This window comes from Podarcis bocagei, assembly GCF_964188305.1.
Source record: "Podarcis bocagei genome assembly, chromosome: 3".
NCBI classification, from domain to species: Eukaryota; Metazoa; Chordata; class Lepidosauria; order Squamata; family Lacertidae; genus Podarcis; species Podarcis bocagei.
Window position 1 is genome coordinate 3,478,972 of NC_138127.1, and position 18,601 is coordinate 3,497,572.

Below are 18,601 nucleotides of genomic sequence, written 5' to 3' on the forward strand. Positions count from 1 at the left end.
TGTAAGCTATGAAGCTCTCCTAAGCCTCACTGCTTGGGAGCAGTGCTTTTTTTCTATTTAAAAAAAATGTTTAGGGGTACTCTCATTTTCCAACTCATATTGAAATAGTGCCCCTCAATGAGGCCAAACTTAGATTCACAAAATGTTTAGGGGTATGCGTACCCCCAGAAAAAAGCATTGCTTGGGACTAACTTCCAAGCAGAGCTGTGCCAAAAATCATGAAAAAAATATTTGTTGAATAGATGGGGGAGTAAAATAAAACTTTCCTGAAAAATCATTGGCGGCAGAGTGAGACGTTTTTGGAATGAGATTGCCACTTAACTTTATGAAACTTTACTTTTTTTCCTTCCTTGTAAATAAATAAATATATACACACACACACACACACATATGGAAAATGACAAGCATAAAAAACAAAGGCCCACCTATTCTCACTGCAATACAGATATTAAAGAACCTTTCTTTAAAGCCCCACACCACCCACAGTGCCACAGGCTTCTCACCACAAGTTCCCATCAGCCACACCTCATTTAATGCTTTGGGAGCGGCAGCATCTCACATCATATCATGTTGCTCCCAAGGCATCTCCTCAGTTCCCTGAGCTTCTTGGTGAGCACAATAAAGTTAGTGGCAACCCACTTTCAAAAGGTTTACAGAAATTTCCAGTTCCCTCTTCCCTCCCTTAAAAAGAAAGAAAGAAAGAAAGAAAGAAAGAAGAAAATGAGCCCTCGTTTTTGCAGGGGAAGAACATTTCCAGGAAACTGAGACTGGAGAGGTTTGACCCAGCCTTGCTTTCAAGCTACTGTGTTTAAGATTCCAGCCTCAGCTTTCCCGCCATTTTCCCTCAGTCAAGCTTCTGTGGATGTCTATGCAAAAATATGGAAAGTGTTAAAATATTTATGTCCTCAGATTTTGGTGAATGGGATTACTTCATAACTAAGAAATGAGTGTGGGATTTGTGATTTGTCCCAGAGTTTTCCTGTTTAGGTCCTGAGGCATTGTTTTAATGCTGGACACATGTAAGCACTGGCAGGGAGCAGCTAGCATGCCTTGTTTGACATCTGTCAACCTCATTTAATAATTATTAATTTTGTTATTTCAATTTCTTTTTATTGCCGCAGGGTTCAGAAGGTGATATTTATGCCCTCTGGTGGCTATCTGTGCAACAGAAGGTTCCCTGGAAATGCCGAGCCCTGAAAAAGTAGGTCAGAAGTCTTGACTTGCTTTCCTCACACATCTGAAGCCTTTCATGTTGTGGGGTGGAAGTTCGTCTGCTAAAATGCCCCTACCCTGGCATAGTGAGTTGGGGTTGCTGCTGCTTGAAAAGGCCAAAACTCAACCTCAACCGAATTTTACAATAACAAACGGGATTAAAGAAATGAAGTGATTTAAATACGAATGAAGTGCCATGAAGTACGGAACCCCGGGACCGTTTATGAGGTGCTAGATTGAAACCAAATTGCCGGTTAAAGAAAATGCACAAAGTGTTCAGTCACAAGTCAGGGCGATGCTGTCTGTATCAGCCACAGAGCTGGATTCTCATAACGTAATGCCCTGAGATGCACTCAGAGTTAACGGGAAGCCTGTTCTCATGACCATCTCAACATGGGGTGGTCCCCAAATAGAAGAGGCATAGCTATCAAGTGTCCCTTATTTGAAGGGACAGTCCCTTATTCCAGCGCCATGTCCCGCTGCTGTCCCTTATTGATGGATGTCCCTTAAATGTCCCTTAAATGATGTCCCTTAAATTTCAAAGGAAGCAGCTCCTCTCCCTCCCTCCCTGCCGGCCAGGGAGGAGGGAGGCTCCAACTGTGTTGCTTGGCTGTGTTGCTCACCCAATAAGAAGTCTAAAAACGACTGGGGGGTGGAACTTGCATGCCTTGTGTGTGGCTAGTTAATGCAAGCTGAGGGGTTTTTTGAATGCTGGACACCATTTTGTTGCACGTGCTGCTGCAAACCTTGCAGTGCAAAGCCAGGCCGGGGAGGCATCTTAAGTTGAGGCTGCATAGGCCTTGTGGTGCATGTGATTCAGATTCTATTCAGTTGAACCTCTGGTTACAAAGTTGGTTGGACAGTGTTCTCAAAGCTACCAGCATGAGTTTGAGCAGACTGCAGGAGGACAGGAAGACTGGAGTGCCTGGAACAGGTGAGGCTGCAGGTCCCTTATTTTGGCTGCTGGTCCCTTATTTTCAAAGCTGCTGGTCCCTTATTTTCAAATCTGTAAGTTGACAGCTATGAGAAGAGGACGCCTTCACCCCGGTATGGCTCCCCTTCATCACATATACTTTATCACATACACATACAGTATGGCTCCCCTTTACCACATATTATGAGGGGAGAGACTCCATCAGGCAAGGCCTCCTCCCACCTGCCTTGCCCCACCCTCTGGCCCTAGGAGTCCTCATAAGGGAGCTGTTCCTGGAGGAAGAACTGTGAGGGGAGAGACTCCATCAGGCAAGGCCTCCTTCCACCTGCCTTGCTCTACCCTCTGCTTCTCAATGTGTATTGTATTGTTTTATGTACTGTGGCTTGCCGTTGTTTTATTGATTATAGTTTAGATATTATTGTAACTGTTGAGTGGAGTTGTGTTTCACTTTTATATGTTATTATTATTTTATACTATTCTAACTGATTGTTGAATGTTACTATTTTGATGTAGGCTGCCTATTTTAAAGTTATATTTCATTATCACATTTTTGTATTGCATTAGATTGTTATAAGATGTACATTTTTTGTTTCTTGAGCTTGTAAACCACCTTGAGTATTGTAAGATAGAAAGGCAGTATACAAATTAAAAATGATGAAAAAAAATGATGATACACAGCCCAACAAGACAATGACAAAAATCCAACAACAACAATACAAATCAATATGGCTAACCTGATCCAAAACACCCACCCACCCCACTCACATATGAAAACAAAGATCCTCATAGCCAATCACAAACAAACAACCACACCCTAGGCCAACCCCAACCTCTCTCACCACCAAAGAAACGCAAGTGAATAGCAGAGAACCTGCACAAGTGACGCTGACACAAAACTCTACATATATTAAGTAAAATAGAAACATCACCACCCCACCCCACCCGCACTCACCTCCCCCCCTCCACGTCTTTCCCCCTTTTCTTCCTAATGTCTCAGCAAATGAAACTGATCTGTAAAAAATGTTACTTGAAAAAGAGAGAGAAAGAGACATTGCACATACTTTTGTAAACCAAGAAAATCTTTAATAATAATAATAATAAAACATGGGGTGGTCCCAAGAAAATGTCCAACTGACACCCACATTCCAGACGACATCAGACCCATGCACATATCAGAGCCATGGGTTGGATTTAGACCAGATTGGCTTCTGGCACACTAAAACACTAGGCTCGCAATGGCCCTACACTACGTAACCCAGGTCACACTAAACGGTATGTACTGTGACTTGTATGCCATTTCATTTATGAATTGCTTCCTAGGGGGCATTCCAGTGATTTACACTACGAGAAAAACAATTAGACTTGTATTCAACTAAGTGTTAAAGTAGACCCACTGAAACTAATGAGCCCAACTAAGTTCAGTCATTAATTTCAATAGGTCTACTTTGCTTAAACCTCCGTGGAATGCCACCCACATGAAATAAGTACATGTATCAAAACAATTAAACAAAACCAATTACATTTAACCCTTTTTATAATTAAAAAACAACACACACAACCATATATAAAACCAGTTTCAAATCCAGTACAGTAACGGACATCAACCATAGCCAACTCCACTTGGAAGGCTTGTTGAAGAAGAAGAAGAAGAGAAGAAGAAGAAGAAGAAGAAGAAGAAGAAGAAGAAGAAGAAGAAGAAGAATAATAATAATAATAATAATAATTTATATCCTTTCTGGCCCTGTCAACCAGCGACCCAAAATTGCTCAGTGAAAGGTCTAACCCGAGGGTGGGTGCGCAGGAAGCGCTCAAAACAAAATGGCTGTGAGCTCCAGGGGAAGCAGCCTTATATGGACTTTCCCTTCCCCTTTGTGAGGGCTCACGGGACAGCTTTTTCCCATGAACCCACCGCACAAACAAGATACTGGGGAAAACCTTGTATGGTGTTTTGCTGCAATCCATGGACCACAGCACTACTGGGCAAAGGCGCCCCCTGCTTATTGGGCACGGAATGGGGCTTATAGGGTTGCAACCAAAATGAAATGAAGTAACCTGGTGCAGATCAGTCCTTCATCTACAACTGGAGACGCCAATATTTAAATTGGCTCTTAAAGTAAAAAAAGGAGAGTTGATAAATAGTCCTTAATTTTTCAAGCATGTTTCCCACCCCCTTAAAACACACACATATATTTTAATTTTTCATTTGTGACATTTAGTTTAATAGAATCTGACAGTTTCTTCAGGCATAGAATCAAGGATATCTTTCTGGATGCAACATCGACATTACAACTGTTCTTCAGTGTAGTTATATAAACACTCTTCCTCATTGTTTTTGGCTGTTATAGCTGTTCAGCGTTGAATTCATAAAATGAAAATTGCTGGTGGACTAGCAATCTAGACAAACAAAAGCAAGATTATAATAACTATTTACTTTCTTGTGTTTCTTTCGGTGGGAATCATCATCATACAATTATTTAATAACTGTGTTCTCTCACTCACACACGCATTCCCCAAGAGCGGTACTAGCATTTGAATACAATGCAAATCCTTTCCACCCACCCCACAAGCACATATATTTGAAACAAACAATTAAGTTTTATACATACTCACCAGAAAGGCTTTGAGTTTGAAGCAAGAGGATAGTTTTATATGGAGGATGTAGGTTATATTGTCCTGGAAAAGTTTGCATGGGTGATTATATTAAATAACACAACTGGATTGGGAAACCCAGATTGACAGATTCACTCATCCCTACCCTGAGATATAGTGGTTAAGAGCGGTGGACTCGTAATCTGGTGAACCGGGTTCGATTCCCCACTCCTCCACATGCAGCTGCTGGGTGACCTTGGGCCAGTCACACTTCTCTGAAGTCTCTCAGCCCCACTCACCTCACAGAGTGTTTGTTGTGGGGGAGGAAGGGAAAGGAGAATGTTAGCCGCTTTGAGATTCCTTTGGGTAGTGATAAAGCAGGATATCAAATCCAAACTCTTCCTCCTCCTCCTCCTCCTCCTCCTCCTCCTCCTCCTCCTCCTCCTCTTCTTCTTCTTTTTCTTCTGTAAGGAGTTAGGATGGCAGCCTTACTCTACTTACCCTACCTTCTTTTTTCTTTTCTTTTCTTTTCTTTTTTTTTTTTGAAGTCATTGCAATATAGGTTTCCTCATCCCTATTACCATAGGAGCCTAGGGGCCAAGGTCCCTTCAGACCCCAATAAAATATTTGAGGGATCTGGGGCCCCCAAGCTGATGGACATTGCCATTCAAATGGTGTGTGTGTGCAATGTATTGTGATCAATTATGTGAGGTGGGGCTTACATGCCCCCCATCAATATTTCATTCAAGTTGGCACCCTTGCCTATTACATATCATTGACTCCCACAGGCAGAACAGGAAATTAAAGGCTGCTTTGATGTCAGGATACACTGGACTAGATTTTATGGCAAGGAAGATGGAAGGAGATGCAGCACAGAGCAACCACCAAACTCCAAACTAAACACTTCATGAATGTGTTCAGCCCATGTTCTAAGCTCCTAGTCCTTCCTGGGCTTTTAAAACTTACTTTCCTGCTGTACAGCAATTTATAGTAAGAATCCAATTGAGGCAAAAGTGGCTAGGGGACATTCCACTGTTACATCAAAATATAGCTTCCCTTTAGTTGTTTAAGCTGTACCCCTAAAAGTGCTTAGCTGGAAGGAAACTGACTTCCAAGTAACAGTGTTGGCAACTTGCATGTATGCAAAGTATATATCTTAAGGTAAAGCACACACATAGATCTATGCATTAATACAACCAGGTGCGTTGCAACTGTGATTGTGATATGTATCATTGATCAGAACTAAATATAAGAATCTTTCGGGAGTTACCCTTAGCTCAGCGGTGCTCTTCCCTTTCACTCACGGTGCTTTTTTTTATTATTACAAACATCTGCGAGGAAATTTAAAAAGCAGGTTTTAAAATTTCCAAGGGACAGCTTTGGCTCAAAGAACTCTCCCTCACTCATGTTATTTAACCAAACTTAAGTCTAATCAAGTATTTAGTTCCAAAAACATTGCAGCAAGTCACCTTTAAAGATCTGATCGACTGTCAAACTTGCCAATTTTTTAAAAAGAGCATAAAATGATAGCTATTGTTAGACCAGACAGATGAAAAAGTAGCTTCTTTGTGGAGGCCTCGTGCTCTTTTTCTAAGAACTTTGGCTTTTCTTCTGTAAGTTTTATCAGACTGTTTAATTCCTGCTGCTGTAATAACAGCAAATGAACCTTATTACAATATGCTCTTTGCTTACCTCTGTTCCCTATGTAGGCTATTTGCATTAATCCCATGAAACTTGCATTATGGGATAACGCACAAAAGCAAAATAACGGAGGAATCACTGTCGGAAAGTTCCTTATAAACTTTACAACTTGGTATTTTATTGTGAAATAAACCTCAGGGCTTGTGGGGAGAAGAAAATGATGGTTCATCCTCATACAGATGACTGCAAAAAATTATCCACCATCTCTTGCTTACCAGTGTGTGTGTGTGTGTGTGTGTGTGTGTGTGTGTGTGTGTGTTAGTGAAATGCAAAGCATTCTCTTTTACGGGGAAGTATATACTTTTTCCAGATGTGGCTTCATAATTCTCCAAAGACTATCATCGTTATCATAAGATTTATGCAGGGTAATTTATTAATCACATTTTTTAGACTTTAAAAATCTCTTTAGTAAGATGAAAGCAAACGTTAGAACAAGTCATTTTAACCAAAGACAGAGGGCATAGTGCTATCAAATTACCTTTCTATTTGTTTCAGATTATTTTAGCGGCTTCATTTGGTTTATGGCCTCCCAAAGTCAGCATCCACTTCGTACTAATGGCATATATGGTCAATCTCAAAACATTTCAAAAACCAGCAAAGAAGCCCTTCTCTCTCACCCTTCTCCACCCCCAAATGCTAATTAACTGAACTTTGCTATGCATTTGTTATAGTTCATTTAGGGATATGTAAGCCACTTAAAGTTCGTTTTATAAGATTTGAAGGAGACAAAGTGTCAGGGAACTGCCATCAGAGCATCAGGTGGTGGAGGGACTCAGGCAGGATGAAAGAGACTCAACTGCTGAAGCAGGGACCAGCAGGGGGAGGAGTGGGTCTCTGAGGGAATGCGAGCAGGAGGGAGGGCTCAGGGAGGCTTCCAGCGAGAACAGTGGGGAGGTATCGGAGTCTCCCATAGGGAGACCCATACCTCGCAGGAAACTGTCACGCCGTGAGTCCAGGAGACGCGTTTCCGTTAAGGAACTTCTTTGCTGGAAACGCTTCCGCAGACAGCCACTGTCGGACTCTACTAGTGACTAGAGCAGACATGTCTGAGGAGCTCCGTCACACACGGAGGTTTGTGGGGGCGCACAAACTCTGAGGGAGCACGTTTTCACGCACAAGCAGCTAATCAAACCCTCACAGCAGTCCGACAGTCTTTGTACGCTGCCTGTGCAAGAGAAGGCATCATGAGCGAACCAACCGGAACCGGAGGAGCAGGGGCTGGAGCTGGTCCAAGCTTGGAAGATAGATACCGAGCGTTGGAGGTTCAACTGGCCCTGCAGACGGCGAGGCTGGAGGAGAGAAGGGCTCAGGATGCAGACAAGAAGGGGAGAGCCACTCAATTCCCCAGAAAGGTACCCGGATTGGTGCAGAAATTTGGGGGGGACCCCAAGGACTACCATGCTTTTAGGACAGAGATGCAATATGCCCTTAATGTGCAGTTCGATGAGTTCCCTGATGAGGAATCGCGAGTTGCTTTTGTAATTGGGCATCTTGAGAAAGGGGCTAGAGACTGGGTTCGACCCCTAATGGCAACGCACAATGACATACTAAAGGACACAATGAAATTCTTTCGTGCAATGGATATCATGTTTTCCAGCGATATTGAGGAAGGGGTGGTGCGCAGACAGCTAATGGCTTGTAAGCAGGGGAGTCGATCTGTCCGTGAATATTGGACTGAGTTTACCATGCTGATTCACAGACTGAGTTGGGATTTATCGGCGGCACCCGTTCAAATGCTATTTGAAGAAGGTCTTTCTTCGGGGGTGAAAGACGAGCTGGCACGGAGCCCCAGGGCGGAGTCTATGGATCAGCTGACCAAATCTGCGCTGACCATAGGAGCGCGGCAGGAGGCAAGAGCCTTGGAGAGGCGGGAAGGGAGAGGGGAACGTTGGAAGGAGTTCCGCATTCCAGACATTCCTGAGCCAGCTTTCCCGCCGGCAGAGCCGATGGAAATCGGAACAGCGCGCGCGCGCGCATTTTCAAAAACCAGCGAGGGAGCTAAGAAGGAGGGAAAGGGCCCCCGGAAATGCTATCTCTGTCAACAGCCAGGCCACTTTGCCAGAGTCTGCCCCCAGAGGAAGGAATGGCAAGGGATGGTGGGAGCTGTTGAGGGGGGAGAAGAAGGGGGAGCGGAGCAGGTAAAAGCCAACGCCTGGTTGCCACAATTGGGGCACTGCAGCCAGGCCAAAGAGCAGTGAAAGTGCCCGTGCCAGAAGCTCCTCGACCTGCTCTAGTGATTGAAGTGTCGCTAGAGCTGCAGAATGGGCACCCCCTAAAAATAAAGGCGCTATTGGACTCAGGCAGCTCCTGCAATTTTATGAGCAAGGAGTTTGCTGCTGAACACCAGATACAGACCATCCCTTTAAGCAACCCCCTGCAGGTGACCACGATTGATGGCAGGGAGTTGTTGGGAGGAGGAGTCCGCTTGCAGACTGTCCCAATGATAATGAGGGTGGCAAGGCACACAGAACTGATAGCGTTTAATGTGGCCACCCTGGGAGGCGCTCCCATTATTTTGGGAATGAGCTGGCTAGCTCTACATGATCCGCTGGTTGGCTGGCATCAAAGAGTGGTGTCCTTTGGTTCAGCACATTGCCTAGAACACTGCAAAGGGGAGAAGGGTTCAGTAGGGGCCCAAGCCACCCTAGCAGGGACTGAAGTAATGGGGAAGGTGAAGGTACCACCACAGTATGCAGATCTCAGCGACGTGTTCAGCGAGAAGGAAGCTGACCAACTACCACCTCATAGACCCTTTGATTGTCAGATCAATTTACTCCCTGGAGCACAGCTTCCCGTGGGCAAGTTGTATGCCATGTCAGACAGGGAAATGCAGGAGTTGCGAGGGTTCATTGACAAGAACCTGAAGAGAGGCTTCATCAGAGAGTCCAAAGCAGCAGGGGGGAGCCCAGTGTTCTTTGTGGACAAAAAAAATGCGGACAAGCCGAGACTTGTATGTGATTTTAGGCGGCTGAATGCAGTGACTGAACCGGTGGCGTTCCCTATGCCCAGAATTGATGATATTTTGACCATGGTGAGGAAGGGAAAGATTTTCACAAAGCTGGATCTAAGGGGGGCGTACAACCTGATACGCATAAGGAAAGGGGATGAATGGAAAACCACCATGTTTACCCCTTTGGGGGCGTTTGAATACCTCGTTATGCCATTTGGATTACAAGCAGGCTCCGCGTGTTTTCAATCTTTTATGAACCACGTGCTGGGCCCTTTGCTCTACAAGAATTGCGTTGCCTTTCTAGATGATGTGTTGGTGTATTCTGAGAATGAGGAGCAACATGTGAGAGACGTCAGAGAAGTGTTGAGCAGACTGCAAGCCAACAGGCTGTGGGTCAAACTGGAGAAGTGTCGGTTCCATACCAAGGAGGTGGAATTCCTGGGGTACCGCCTGTCAGACAAGGGATTGGCCATGGATCCCGGCAAGGTACAGGCAGTGCTGGAATGGAAAACACCCAAAACCAAGAAGGATGTGCAGAGGTTCCTAGGGTTTGGAAACTTTTATCGTAAGTTCATCCGCAACTTCGCCCATCTGACGGCGCCCATCACTGACTGTCTCAGCAGTAAGAAGAAGTTTGTATGGACGGCGGAGGCGGAGCGAGCGTTTGAGGAACTGAAAAGGGCCTTCGCCTCTGAAGAACAACTTCTGCATGTGGATTTACGAAAGAAGCTAAGGGTTGAAACAGACGCATCTGACAGAGCCATAGGGGCGGTGCTTCTTCTGCAGCCGGGGAAGGAGGAGTCGGAGTGGCGTCCGTGTGCCTTCTTCTCGCGGAAGCTGAACAAATCCGAGAGGAACTACACGGTGTACGACCGAGAACTGCTTGCTATTCATGAGGCGTTCCGGAGATGGAGGCATCTGCTAGTTGGTGCACAACATAAAGTGCAAGTGTGCACGGACCATAAAAATCTAGAGTACTGGAGAACGGCGCGAGTGCTCAACCAAAGGCAGTTGAGATGGGCCCAAGAGTTCTCCAAATTTAACTTTGAGATTTGTTATGTGCCAGGCCCAGAGAATGTTAGGGCGGACGCTCTCTCACGCAAACCTGAATATTTGGAGGGGGAGGGAGCACCCGAAGAAACCCATATCATTCCAGAGGACCGCTGGGTGTGTGGGGCGACTTTGGTGGGGCAAAGGGAATTGGTAGAGGGTACGGTGCAGGATGCATACGCCCAGGGGAAACTCAGGGATCTCAGAGGGGAGGAAGACAAACCCGGTGGTTTTGAGGAGAGAAATGGGGCATTGTATTATAAGGGAGCGTTATATATACCTGAAGGGGAATTGAGGGAGAAAGTACTCAAGCAGCTGCACGATAGCCCCACAGCAGGGCACTTTGGGCAACACAAAACCATGTGGCTGGTTACCAGGGAATTTTGGTGGCCCAAGGTCAGGGAAGATGTGCGGGAGTATGTGAGAGGGTGTGAACAATGCCAAAGAGCCAAGGGGGAGAGGCAGGCGCCGGCTGGTTTATTAGAACCACTGCCCACACCTGAGAGACCGTGGGAAGCAGTGGCAATAGATTTCATGACTGATCTGCCAAGGTCTAGAGGGAAAACAGCCATCATGGTTGTAGTAGACCTGTTAACTAAAATGGCCCACTTCATAGCCTGCTCACATGCGGTTACAGCAGAAGAAACCGCCAAATTGTTTGTAGAGAATGTGTTTAGGTTGCATGGCGCCCCCTTGAGGGTGGTTTCAGACCGAGGGAAACAATTTACTTCCAGGTTCTGGAGGAAGCTCATGAGCTTACTGCATGTAGAGGTTAATTTCTCGACGGCCCGTCATCCTGAAACCAACGGGCAGGCGGAAAGAGCAAATGGGGTTCTCCAACAATATTTGAGGTGTTATGTTAATGACAGAGAGAATGATTGGGTGGAGAAGCTGGCGTTGGCAGAATTTGCCTACAACAATGCAGAGAACGTGTCCACGGGGATGAGCCCCTTTTTGGCTAATCACGGGTGCCATCCCAGAGCCTTCCCAGGGGGGGAGGGGGAGAACTGGAGCGTTCCAGCTGCAGAACAGTTCGTGGAAGAAATGGAAGCGATCCATCGCCAGCTCCAACTCAACTTAAACAGGGCTAAGGAGGAATATAAGAGGCAAGCAGACAAAAACAGAAGGGAAGGTGAAAGCATCAGGGTGGGGGACCAGGTGTGGCTGTCAACCCAAGGGTTGCCATTCAAAGGAGGTTGTAAGAAATTAAGACCCAAAAGGCTGGGTCCGTTTGAAGTCATACAGCAGGTCAATCCAGTGGCTTTCAGGCTCCGGTTACCGAACCACATGAAGCTGCACCCAGTTTTTCACAGGTCGTTGCTGTCACCGTATAGAGGAGACAGTGAGGGGAGGGTCACTAGGGGACCAGCAATGGAGGAGAAGGAACACAGCTACCATGTAGCGGAGATCCTCGATTCCAGGTGGAAGGGAGATCAAGTAGAGTATTTGGTAATGTGGGAAGGGGAACCGGAGTCGGAAAACACCTGGGTTAGGGCAGAGGATGTCAATGACGAGGTTTTAATAGAGACTTTTCATCAGAGGTTCCCACGTAAACCTCAGCCTGTAGCGAGGTTCCGAAGGGAATACTTCGCCACCACCGACGAGGAAGAGGAGTTGGAGGGGTTCCCAGATTCTGAAGAGGAGGAGGATTCAGCTGGCCAGGACGACGATCGATGGAGAGAGTTGTTCGAGACGTCAGAAGATGAGGAAGATTCGTTTCGGGGTTTTAGCCCTTCACCTCCCAGGGGGGAGGAATTGGGAGGGGGTGAGGGGGGCCCTGGAGGGGAGGTGGATGTCAGGGAACTGCCATCAGAGCATCAGGTGGTGGAGGGACTCAGGCAGGATGAAAGAGACTCAACTGCTGAAGCAGGGACCAGCAGGGGGAGGAGTGGGTCTCTGAGGGAATGCGAGCAGGAGGGAGGGCTCAGGGAGGCTTCCAGCGAGAACAGTGGGGAGGTATCGGAGTCTCCCATAGGGAGACCCATACCTCGCAGGAAACTGTCACGCCGTGAGTCCAGGAGACGCGTTTCCGTTAAGGAACTTCTTTGCTGGAAACGCTTCCGCAGACAGCCACTGTCGGACTCTACTAGTGACTAGAGCAGACATGTCTGAGGAGCTCCGTCACACACGGAGGTTTGTGGGGGCGCACAAACTCTGAGGGAGCACGTTTTCACGCACAAGCAGCTAATCAAACCCTCACACAAAGCTTATAAAAATTGTGGTTCAGTGATTTAACCCAGCTTCCTTAATGAAAGGTTATAAGTTGATCATGTGTGTAAAATCCAGTAAGGAAGGAATTCTGGCTTAAAATACATATTGCCCAGTTGAGTTTATATAGCTGGAGCATTTTAATAAATCTCCATTGAGCATTTAAAGTCATAGCTTTCCGTTGGATTCTGAAGCACAAAGGGACCAATCCATAGCACAGGGAAAGTAAACGGAAAACCATTTTCTTGAGCAAAATAGACGTTTAATCCTTCCCTAGATTCCCACTAATTTATTCACCTACAAGTTTTCCATATGGTTGAAGCCCCACTATTGTTAATAGGAATGTTCGGGCTGCATCATTGACAAATAATTAGCTAAGAGACTGACCATCGAGTCCCAGGTTCAGATCTCATCTCTGCCATGACCATCTGCTGTGGGTTTTATCAAGCCACAATCTCGCAGCTACAGCTCCCCAGAAACATATGGGAGCAATAATAATAACAATACTGACATCCACTACAGTTGTAAGGATTGCTGACAAAATTGAACATGGATGCTCTCTGTGTGAATTGTGGTTTATTTCATGCTACCTGGTGGTATACTTTCTGAGAGAACTACCTTTGCAGAGATTCTCAACTGTCTGAATGACACAGTGTTGGAATGATGCTACAGTAAATTATGTTAGAGACAAAATACACCTATCATCATAATAGCAATGGACCCCCTCATTGCACAGGTTCACAATCTTAAATTGTGGAATGACACTTGATCAAAAATCCTAAACAGAATGCTAGGTGTAGACTAGACTGGAGCTTCAATCTTCAGGTGTGCAATGACTACAGTGAGTAGCCCTTGGAAAGATAGTAACTCAACCTGCTTTTTATTATTATTATTAATAATAATAATAAGTACTAGTAGTAGTAATAATAATAATGTTATTATTATGCCGCATATCTGACTGGGTTGCTCTAGCTATTCTGGATGGCTCCCAGCAGAACACTAAAAACACAATAAAACATCAAACACTAAAAACTTCCCTGAACAGGCCTGCCTTCTGATGTCTTCTCAAAGTCAGATAGTTGTTTATTTCCTTGACATCTGATGGGAGGGCGTTCCACGGGGCGCGCACCACCACTGAGGAGGCCCCTCTGCCTGGTTCCCTGTAACCACCCTTCTCACATGGAGGGAGCCACCAGAAGGCCCTCGGAGCTAGACCTCAGGTACCGGGCTGAACAATGGGGGTGGAGACGCCCCTTCAGGTATACTGGGCTGAGGCCACTTAGAGCTTTAAAGGTCAGCACCAACGCTTTGAATTGTGCTCGGAAACATACTGGAGATAGTATACAGTATGCTCCCATTAAGATAGTCAGAGGAAAGAGAGGGCAGGAATCTCCCACCATTTAATAGTTCCTTGTTCTGTACAAGAGACTTGGGCTCTTTTTCACCTGGCCACCCTAGTTCCTAGGCCGCTTCTCCTGCAGGTGCTCACCCGTCCTAGTCCATCAAGGGCATTTAGTATTTACTAGTTTATGGAGAGAGCGAGCACAGATTTACAACTAACATTTGTACGTGTTCAGAGTACTCAGTGCAGTCTGCTCAAAAGTAAGCCTGCTGAGTTCAACAGTACTTACTCCCAGGTAGGGATAGTAGGAGTTGTCCATTTCAGTTCTCACAGTTTCTCATTTTTGTAATCTTCAATTCAATTCTCCACATTTCTACAGCAATTTGTGATTTTTTTAAAAAAAGAAATCCTCGTGAAAATTCATCAGTATGTTAGTGTGAATTTCAGAACATTTTAATGCAGTTTTTACTGAAGTACACATTTCAGCAAGCAATTTCCCAGCTATAATTAAATTTTGCGTGTTATTGCCCTTAACAGAGACCTTTTTAAAACACCATTTGGTTGGAGGGTTACATTGCAAAATTCAGGTGTGTGGATGTCAAATAGTGGTTGTCTTTTGGTTCTCATATTGTTTTAGAAAGTTCAGTTTTAATAGATTGGAATTCCCCAATCCCCATCCCTAGGGTGGATTTGTCAATTTTGGTTCTTTGAGTTCCTCATTTTTCCAAATTTGAATTCAGTTCTCTACATTTCTTCAGCAAGCTGCAATTTTCTTTTTTAAAAATGGTCATGAAAATTCATCAGGATTATAATGTGAATTTCTCCCAGTAAACACGTTTATATGCTGTTTTGACAAGCATACACATTTTTGCGAGCAATTTTCATATTATAATGCCTCTCTGTGTTATTTTTACTAAGAATTTCATTTTAATGCATACTTTTATCTAATTAGGCATTGGTTTGTTGGAGAACTATATCGTAAAATTCAGATAAGTGTGAATTTCTAAGGGTGCCTGTATTTCGGTTCTCATATTGTTTCGGAAATTGGAAATTGGATAGATTTGGCTTTTAATTGGAACTGAATCAATTCTCCACCATCTCTATTCCCAGGTAACTGTGTGGCCTTACACACATTATTGCCAGACCCACAAAGCAGGTTATTAACCCCATACTGCAGAAGAGATGGAGGGCTGGAGGGAATGGTGGTCACTTACATAAGATTACAGTGAATTCATGACAGGAATTACCTGTACCTGAGACCCTCCTTGTTTACAGCTCAAGTCAGCTAGCCAGGACAGTCCTCTAGCTCTCACAGTGTAAAGTGTGTGTGTGTGTGTGATTCTATGTTTTTGTTATTTTGATCAACCTTGTTCGGCGGGGGTTAAAGCACGAAAGCTGGGAATGAATTGTTTTCTACCAAAATTATAAACAAATGGCAAATCAATTTAGGTCAATTTCCACAAAGCTGGTCATAAGGATTGAATGAATGCGGCTTCAATTTGAGTGCAATATTGTAAGCATTGACTAGCTGCTCAGACCGGAAAGCTAGCCTGTCTTTGAAACAGGGGTTAAAAGATGTCACCTGATCTGCCTTAGCCTATTGCTGTGAGGAGACTTCATGGGCTCATGTGGCTCGTCTCCTCATTTGGTCAAGCTTTGTTGTGATACACAGGCTAAATTACACCAATCCAAGGCCCAATTTGTAGTTTACTTTCCTTTGATCTTCATTTCCCAGGGTTTCCCAAACATGAATCTCCAGCTGCTTTTGGACTACAACTCCCATCATCCCTAGCTAGCAGGACCAGTGGTTAGGGATGGTGTGAACTGTAGTCCAAAAACAGTGGGAGACCCAAGTTTGGGACACCCTGTTTCAGCCCATCTTCTGGGTTGTGTGAGCAGAGTTTTGCACATGACACGAAACAATGCACCATGTGGTATAACAACAGCCCAAGGGAGAACACGGGCATCTTTCCTTTGGAGAGAAATGCACATTCCATTTGTGTTTAGAAATCATATCCATTCCAAGCAAGATGCACGCATTCTCCCTTCACACTTTCCATCAGAAGAAGTTACTGCTTCCTCCTGCAGTTTTCACAACTTGTAATGTTTGAAGCAGATGTGGATCAGCTGTAATAAATAACGTAGAAGTTAAAACTGGTCTGCATATTATGATCACCACATGGGTGAGGTCTGATTTGCAGAATGGCAAATATATTTCACCCCCATCACGTATAATTTCCACCTCAATTGCACAATTCAGATTTGCTAAAAACACCTCTAAATACAACTGATCATAGTTCTTCTTAATTGTATACGAAATGTGCAAAAATGAGAGGGTGATATCCAACATGTGTCATAGGCAGAGTACAGCCATGAATATCAATGGTCTTACATTACTTATATCCATTTATTTTTATAGGTTTACTCTGAGTATGGCTGATATTGGAAACCACCCATTTAATTTCTCCATAGGGTAGATATACTTGGTCTGTTCAACTCTACAAATTAACAATACTATGAACTTTTCACAGGACCATTCCAGTGTTATGAGATATGTTAAAAAAAAGAAAGACTTTAAATAAACATTTCCATCTTCTTAACAAAACTGTAAAATATGACCCGATTACTTACTAGAAAAGCTATTCACAGACACACACAAAATCAAACAAATGAATTATTGTAGCTTGCTTTAACATTATTTTGGAACCTTCCCATATCCAAGAGAACAATTCACCATTTTCGTTAGTATAAGCAAGATTAAATAGGCATTCTTGCAAGATCCTGCTGGAAACTGATCAAATGAAGATGCAGCTGGCCCTAAATTTGAGATGTGTAGAAGAAGGACACCTGAAAGTAGACAAGTTGAGGTACTTAGAAATTCATTGATATATAACTGATAAAAACCAGCTAAAACACAGTTGTATAGCTAGAAGGCCTATAAAACATTATTTCTGCTGGCTTTATCTAGATCACAATTTCCTGGGCCTGCCCTTTCCTCAAAAAGGCTTATCAATAAAAATAGAAAAGAACACTAGGATGAATCTTAGTCCTAGGCATAATCTTCCTTCTGCAGTAGCCAAGAATTATCCTCATATTCTTGGCCTTTTCGCACTGGAAATGGGCTGAATTATGTTGTTGATTCTGGATGGAGTGTGGTCAAAGAGAACTTTTTAGCAGAATTGTGGGAAGGAGAAACTTCAAAAGGCACAGTGGTGAAAAGGGTAAGCTTCAGGTCCTGCAAACAAGGAAGAATGCAAGGTTGAGGCAAATATTCTCATATACAGATATATGCAAACATGTGCCTTTTTTCATCCCTCTCAGTGTCACTTCCTGTCTGCTGCTGCTGCTTCCATACCATTTCTCCCCTGCTGTTCCCTTCTCCTCCTTGGATTGCTGATCCCATTAATGAGTCACCAACTGAATTGTATGACCTCACAATGCTAGAGAAGTTGCATCCAGACTGCCAGTACAGTGGTACCTCAGGTTACAGATGCTTCGGGTTACAGACACTTCAGGTTACAGACTCCGCAAACCCAGAAATAGTACCTCGGGTTAAGAACTTTGCTTCAGGATAAGAACAGAAATCGCGCAGTGGCGGCAGTGGGAGGCCCCATTAGCTAAAGTGGTACCTCAGGTTAAGAACAGTTTCAGGTTAAGTACGGACCTCCAGAACAAATTAAGTTTTTAACCCGAGGTACCACTGTAGTTTGTGGGAGAAATCCAAGCACAAGCCAAAAAAAATGGGTTTGCACAATTGGAGTGGACTGAAGTGCTCTGTCACTCCAGCACAATACATCCACTTTATTTAATAATAATAATAATAATAATAATAATAATAATAATAATAATAATAATAATTTGTATTTATACCCCGCCCTCCCCAGCCAAGGCCGGGCTCAGGACGGCTAACAAGCAATAATAAAAACAAGTTGAATGAATACAACTTAAAAACAAAATTAAAATACAACATTAAAATATTGAAACATTAAAATATTAAAATGGAGCCTCATTGCAGGAGAAGGAAAAGAAAAAAGAAAAAGGGGGCGGAGGGAATCAAATTGGCTCCAATCCAAAGGCCAGGCGGAACAACTCTGTCTTACAGGCCCTGCGGAAAGAGATCAGATCCTGCAGGGCCCTGGTCTCATGAGGCAGAGCGTTCCACCAGGCCGGAGCCAGTGCTGAGAAGGCCCTGGCTCTGGTTGAAGCTAATCTAACTTCCTTAGGGCCTGGGACTACTAGGGTGTTGCTATTTATGGACCTTAAGGCTCTCCATGGGGCATACCGGGAGAGGCGGTCCCGTAGGTACGAGGGTCCTAGGCCGTGAAAGTGACCCAAAGCAATTGATTCAAGTTACAAGAAATGAGATTTCAGCTAAACATCAGGGAGACCATTCTGACGGCAAGAGTTGCTCAGCAGTATAATGGACTTCCTTGGAAGGTTGTGGACCCTCCTTCATTCCAGGTTTTTAAGCAGAGACTGGATGGCAATCTGTCATGGATGCTGCATTGCACACAGTTGGACTAGATGACCTTGGCATCCCTCCCAACTCTATGATCTTGTGATTCTATGTTCTTGAAGCTGACCTATCAATAGAAATGATGTCATGTCACTGCTA

The 18,601-nt window shown here is 44.4% G+C and overlaps 1 long non-coding RNA gene across 1 annotated transcript; it reads right to left on the reverse strand.

The window, feature by feature from the left end:
- Positions 1-16,647: 16,647 nt before the first annotated feature.
- LOC308583216 lies at positions 16,648-17,400 on the reverse strand. The gene is made up of 2 exons (XR_014006130.1): positions 17,342-17,400; positions 16,648-17,221 (listed from the first exon to the last, which is right to left on the reverse strand). It is a non-coding gene; the product is annotated as an uncharacterized lncRNA (long non-coding RNA).
- Between the last annotated feature and the right edge of the window lie 1,201 nt (positions 17,401-18,601).